Below are 7,868 nucleotides of genomic sequence, written 5' to 3' on the forward strand. Positions count from 1 at the left end.
ATTTCTTAAAATAATAAATTGTTATTTGTGAGTTTATATATGTTTTAGTGCATTCAGGGTTAAGAACCACACTGGACGATCCCATTGCGAATATGCCGCCCCCAAGCAAGTGCCGCCCGGGGCGGCCCGTCCCTTCCGCCACTGATCACACATTCTCTCACAAAAAATCTTACAAATTAACATAAAAATATTTTATTACACAAAAGTTATGAAAATACTTTTGCACATGTAATGAAAATGTTCTAGCAAAGTTTTGAACCATTCAAATTTTTACTTTTAAAATACATAATTAAATATCTATTTAAAAATATGCATATTATTATAGTAAGTATTTACGTATAAGAAGCGTATAAAACCTATCGCCGGTTAAAACGATAAAAGCGCTCGTATTATACGCGAAAATCATATTTCCGAATGATTTTATTGGCTCGTAAAAAGTTTCGGTGATAAAACGGGGGGCGCTTTTTTCTCGGTAGCAAAAGAGCAGCATTTAATAGGTTAACGGAATATCACAAAGGGTTTCGAAACGTACCTATATAACAATAATAACAACGAGAGCTCGGAAGGCGAACGCCATTTTCGCATTACTTAGGCGAATTAACATACGCACTCGTCGCTATTAGCCATTTTACGATCAGATATCCTTTTTATTTCCTCGGCCGTAAAAGTGGAAATGTACGAACACCGTAAATAAGGCACACTTGCTCACTTCTGGCGCATATTTCCAATTCAAATACGACAGAATTTATTATATATTCTGTTTGAAGAAAAAAAGTCGACGATTGAAAAATAAAAATAAGGCTTTCATCTCGTAGACGTGAAGGCATTATAGCACCACGTTAGCAGATTTTTTTCTTGACGTAAAATGTAGATTTAAATGTACGTTTTATCACGTTATAAATTTTATATTATATTTATTTAAAATCCCAGCTAAATTTCGTTATATCTAACTACGTAAAGACCGTGATGGTGAAATTGAGAAAAGTGTGATTTTTGATTTATGTTTTTGTTTTGAAAGAAATCACTAATGCATATGATTTATAGTAAATACTTAAGTCTTACTCTTTATAATTTTACACATAAGCGTTAAATATAACCGAGTATAGCCGATAATTTTTTTTTTAATCAGTCTCTATTGCATATAATTTGCTATTAAAGTAGAATCAGGGTTTGTTTTATTGCAAACTGAAATATGTATGTATACATTTACTATCTTAAAAATACATATATTTGCTTTTGTAGGGATTTTCAACCAGTTGCGTCATTAATCATAATTCAGAGGTCACCATAATGACCACTTGAACAAACCAAAAAAATAAATCTCCCGCAATGCATTAACCTCTTGAGTTATTTTCCTCCCCCTCACAACAATAGTTACTCAATAAAAATAAACTAAAAAGTACATGTTAAAAAATATAGCATTTATTTTAAAATAACCAAATATATTTTTTGTGTTTAAAAACAAAAAGCGATTTCACATAATTTATTGTGATCCTTGTGCCTGATGCAAACTAGCAAGTATATTAATATCTGGTTGCAATTTTAGCGACATCAAAACATCAATAAAGTTACGAGCTTTTGAGAGAAAATGCATAACTCTACTTAAATCCAGATTCAACAGTTTAAATGTGAGAAAAGCAATTAAATATAAACTTGCCTTCTCCTAGAGCTGTGGAAATGTACTTGCCATTTCAGTGCTTTTTTATATAATATCATAGTTTAAATCTAACTTGAGCGATTATATCACTTTGCAAATCTGTAAGATTTTATTATAATATAAATTGCATTTACACTAAATGAATCTATCACCCAATCTGGAATATTTTTATTTATTATATCGTTAAATCGAACATATCCTCATGAAAGTGCTTTAAATGTTCAATATATACATGTATAAAGATCATCATATTGTATTTCATTACCAATGAGACAATTATCCAATAATAATATTGAAAATGATTATTCAGCAACAATTGAGAGAAACAACACAATAGTGTAAAGGATGAGGACCACACAGACCTTGTTACAATTCCATAAATAACACGAGTTTACAGTAAATATTCTCCGTCATTGAAAAAAATTCCTTTGTGGCGAAACGGTCACGGATATCATAAATTACCGCATCCGTGACATTCTTAACCTTGGACGAGTGAATGTCGCTTTCTAAAGGCGTAGACCTATTTCGCCGCTCTACGAAGCGACTGCAGCAATTGGATGGATTATTTGCTGTATAACTGCGATTGGCCAGCAAGTCCAGACTCCGATGAGGGCAGTCAGGCAGTGAGACAGTCAGAGTCACGAAGTTACAAGTCACCAGAAGCCACTCAAAGAGACTAGCAGACGCGAAGAGATGACCTGGAACTCTCGAATGATCATTGCCGCAAGAGGAACTGCCTCCTGACAAACAATAACCCTGAGGATCGTCCACGGACATCATCCCTGCGCCAGATTCACCACCACTTGGAAAATTATTACCATAAAATTAAATATTAATATTAATTTTATTAAGACGCTCATATTGCAAAACGCCGCTGGCGTTTAACTGGTAATTAACAAAGCGTACAGTAGACCTTATTATGCAACTTAATATTATGCTCAATCGAATTTGTGCAATTAACGAAATTGAGCTCGCTGTGCGGCGAAACAATACGTTTTCGAGCCACCCTGTACATTTAATAAATTACAACACACGGAAACAAGGAATATTTTACGAATAAGACTGTGTTATTGAAACAAAATAATATTACACAATTTATAACCCAGAGTTCTAACCGTCGCTGTTTGAATTCGATAAAATTAGCGAGGCTCTCGTCCCCGGGGGGCTACTAAATTAAGAGCCGGGGTCAGAATTTTAATATTGAAATTCCGTATCGAAACAATTCGCCGGCTCGGTAATGGCCTCTGCGAATAGGGATGGGACTCTTTAATTAACCCGAACATCGTTAAGAAAGCGCGTAGACCGCGACAAGAATTGATTGGGATAAATTAGATTTTTTATAAAAAAATCGGTTGAAAAAGATACATTTTTTTGCGACTATTTATAATGTATACAATTATTTGTAATGTTTCCCATTTTGGAAGCAAAGTGTGGCACTCATAATTGGCATTGAACTTAGAACAAGACAATGACAAGTCTCGAGAGAAAGGCCACACATAGTATTTTATACAACAATGGTAGAAATCATAACCTAACAACTGCGTTAATAATTGGAAATATTGCACGGACCACCTAATAGCACAGTAGAAGATTCACGCCGAAAAAAGATGCGCGCTAAACAATAAATTCTACTCTACGCATTATTGTTATTCTATCCTTTTGTTGCCAATCGCCGAAGTGGTCATCTGTACCGTTTCTATTTTTTCGTAGGTGTATCTAAGAAGTGATGCACTTAGCTAGCAAACATTATCATCTGCGATTCGCTAAAGCTGTTTAAAATTAGAACTATAAAATATGTGACATTTGGTGATCGACATGGAGACGCCACTGAAGCAGTAGAGACAAGCAAAGACGAGTCAAGAGACTCACCATATTATCATAAAAGCATCACGGCAACACATTACAACGAATCTAAACTGATACACAGACATCACAACCGACAATAATACAACTTGACACGCCAGCAAAGACTCTCTGACTTTCAAGATTTACCATTTCAATTCCACCGCTCGATAACGGCATCTACATTTATTTATATATATTTTTGGCAGCTATTTTGACTGCAAAGTCACACCTCTCAAAAAAATATATTTGTATTTCCAACCAAGTGTGCACCTTACAATGACAATAAATATTATTAAATCATACAATATTAATAATACTGCAGTTCGAAATAAACGTTATTTTCTTTCGAATCAACCGAAAGCTCTGTTTTAATTAATAAAGCTAACTGCGTACCGAATATTAAATTTGCATAACATTCAGTTCATCAGTTGCAAGTTGTTAGTTAAGCTATACGTTAACATATACCAAATAATTTATACCCTCTACCATATCGTTAAATTAAATTTATTTAACGTTCACAGGTTCATATCGTATAATGTGGTACATATAAATTTTGCGAGGTACTATTATTTTGAAGCAATTAATTATTTTATTAATTCGGATTTCATTATATTATTATATGTAGGTATATATATTTATTGTTTACTTATATGTTTGTAATAATTCATATAAAAAAGTATTAAAAATAATGAGAATTTATCAAATAATATTATATAGCTTATAAGGTGTTCCGATAGATGTCTATAGTATATCTATTTCAGAAATATTTTTTAATAATATTATGTATAATGATTATTACTTTATTTTATCATTTTTTTATATAACAAATATTATTATTATATACTAGGGATATTTGTAGAATTTGTATTGACAAAACTGCAAATTTCGCTAGAATCCTCGTGATTCAGCGTGTGTTTAATATACAATAGAAGGATAAGTATGAGGTTTGTTTGTTGGTCTAAAATGAAAATTCTGCTAAAATTTCTATAATTATAATAATAAACAGTTAATTATATGGAGGAATAATCGGGTTAATGATGGAGCTTAGAAATAATTTTAAAAGGTTTTTTAACTATGTGCATCATTAATCACAAAATGACTACTTGAACAACAACAATATAAATATTCCACACTTATCAAACCATAATGAAAGTTAAAATCACACATCACATAACGAACGACAGATCTATAAACCACAAAATACCAGCATCATTAAAGGAAATATTGATAACCGAATGTGACACAATAGCACCAAAGACGTGAATCACCCATTATCACAGTCAATAAAAACCATTTGTATCAGAAGATGCGCGTCAGAAACAATATATTTGACCCTGAAGCTTGAGGACAAGCATTGACGCCTTCCAGAAGGAGATATTCATAAGGCGCACTCTGTACAATTCGTTGCACAAATCAACTAACGCAACCGAAGCTACTACCCTTGACCAGAACGCTTCAATTGTTTGTTTAATATTTTTTGTAGATTTTTATAAATATATTACTTAACCCGCCGTTGGTCGCACGGCGGCGCAGCGCTCACTCTATCGGTTTTTTTGATGCCGTTTTTTTTGCATGAAACATATTAACTTGCGGGTCCCTCTACTTTTCAAGAATTATGTTTTCTTCAATATTGCAGGCTCAAACACGTGTTTACTAATTTGATATACATTTGGTTTTGCGTATTAGTTGTGTTATATCAAGGATCGAGAGAGAACGTTATTTACGCGGGTTAGATTCGTGCTGGAAATTTTATTTTTTGGTAGTTCTTTTTATTAATATTTACTTTTTTGTTGTTATTAATATGTTTTTAATTTATTTTATAAATATATTTTATTTAACTCTTTTGATAGATAGTATAAAAAAACTATTTTGAAATTTTTTTTCGATTCCTTAGATAATTTAAAAAAATTAAACAAATTTATCGCAAAGCTTGCAAATAAAAGTATAGCAGTATTTAGGAGAGAAACCTGACACTACGATAATTCATCACTTAGAACCAAGTGAATAAAATCGTCCAAAATGTAATTTTTGCTCTAGGAAAAAAATCGCAAAATCACCATCAAATGCCACATGTGCTATAACCCAATATGAAAAGAACTGTCATCGGCATTATGTCCAGATTGCATAGCTAAGTATTCAAGTAATCAAGATCAAAAATGATATATATTTTTTCATGTTATTTTTAAAGTTTTAAACATATATCTAAAAAAAAAAAATTTTACTTTTAAAATATTTATTATTTTATTTTTCTTCTTTCGTTATGTAAATAAAAGTTTTAAAGAATTTATTTATTTTATATATACAACACTAAGATAAACCAAAAATTAAAAAAATAAGAAATATTCGATATTTAAACTTAAAAACATAAAGAACCGAGAGGCGGCTATTCGCTCAGGCGCGACCAACGGCGTATGCAACGCTCGCGCGACCAACGGCGGGTTAAAAAAATTAATATTTGTAATTGATTTTTTTTTGAAATTTTATTTTTTAAATGTAATTAATTGTATTTTAAAATATGTATATTTTCTGTAAATATATTTTTTATGTATGTATATTTGTTTCACAATTTTTTTTTTATTAATTTCTGAAATGCTTTTAATTGCATTTTTTTAAAATACTATATCATACGAGTTTTATTGTTATCTACAAATTCGCCAAAGTATGCCGATACGCTGCAGTTTCCCGATAATAACCGTTATTGCAGCGCAGGTAGAAACAAAAATAACACACAATCGTATATTCGTGCGACGTATACGACTTTCTTCTTGTGACTCAGCGAGCACGCGCGAATGTATGTGTGTAAAAATTGGAAGCTATGGCGTACACTGGCTTAGGGTTTGATCACGCGAAATAGGGTCTAAATATTTGTAAATTTACCCTACGTATGCATTTAATGAATATTTTAAAGCGGTCGCCCCTGTAGATTGTTCTGTATCGTTAATCCTCTTCTAGTCCAGTGGTTCTGAAACGTTACGTGTCGCCGTCCTGCATACAGAAATCGAATTTGTATGTAAATCACTCGGTAGCACTGCTAAGTTTGCAGTGCCGTGTTTGTCTCATAAACTGGCCCCTGCTCGGGATTAGGGAAAACTTATATATAAAGGATCAATAAGGATATGTCTAATTTATTAATTATTATTTAAATATATGTATGTGACGTGATGGCGTGAATATAAAAATTATGTATACTACTGTATGGTAGGATTAAGGCCATGACCTAAAACAAAATCCTGGTTTTACGAACGTGTGAATCAAAGCTATCAGAAAGTTAAGTAGAGCCTGCATATTTTATAAAACAGTAGCTCAATTTTGAAAGTATCATATTTTAAAGACAAGAAAATGAAAAGCAAGACACTGAATAAAGAAGAATAAATAAAAAAGTTAACGACTTTATGTTTTACATATATGCATGCGTTAGCACATGTATTTAGCATATAATGCAGCTCTTTAAAGTTTGTTTAACTAAGGTGTGAAAAAAATAATGATAATCTTTTTATTGTATCAACTAGTTTCCCGAGTTTCCTGGTGTTTTAATTTACTGGAATTTTAAGCTCGAGTTCCATGTATTTAATATTTTAACCCACGAACTATTTATTATTTAATAACAACGAATTCAATATTTATTAACTATGTAATAATCATAGGTATCGAAAACGTCGCCAGTGCTATAACATGTTTTGTAGCTAAATATGCTTCAAAAGCACGTCAACATCGTGGCAGCAAACTCCTCAATCTGGACAACTTGAAAAGACGGTTGAAGAGGACTAAAGCCTTTGAATTGGTCTAGTTAATATTACTGAAACGCATTTACTATTAGTGACTGTGTAGTGTAGAATAGAAAACTTTTGAACGGCAATGGGTGAGTTGCAATAATAGAGCTATAACTATGTATAAAATCATATGTGTCTAATTTAACATTTTAGTGTGTTTAAAACGTTCTAGTTCATTAAAGATACATAATAGTTACAATTTTAATTTTAATTGGCCTCGCAGCGAGAATCAATGAGCACGTTTTCAAATTGTATATCACATCGTTACTTCAACACGATTGGCTCAATAAATAAAAAAAATATGATTTCATTGCTGCGAAAGAGCGGCGAGGAAGTGAACGACATGATGATAGATGAAGGAGCATCGAATATCAATATATCAACATTTTAGCTTTCAGCTGTTGCGCTCGCGCGCTTCTTGATAATTAATGGAGGCAAATCTCACGATCGAACTCATGCTGAGATGACCGCAGTCAGGAAGGGCTTCGTCCTGTTTAGTATATATGTATCAATGAGCGTAAGAAATTTTTCTTAAAAATTACTTGAATTTTTAAATAAATTGGATATTAAAGGCAATTAAAAATACGAATAATATA

This window comes from Plectrocnemia conspersa, unplaced genomic scaffold (assembly GCF_051122295.1).
Source record: "Plectrocnemia conspersa isolate PC_06_02 unplaced genomic scaffold, ASM5112229v1 ptg000014l, whole genome shotgun sequence".
In the NCBI taxonomy this organism is placed as follows: Eukaryota; Metazoa; Arthropoda; class Insecta; order Trichoptera; family Polycentropodidae; genus Plectrocnemia; species Plectrocnemia conspersa.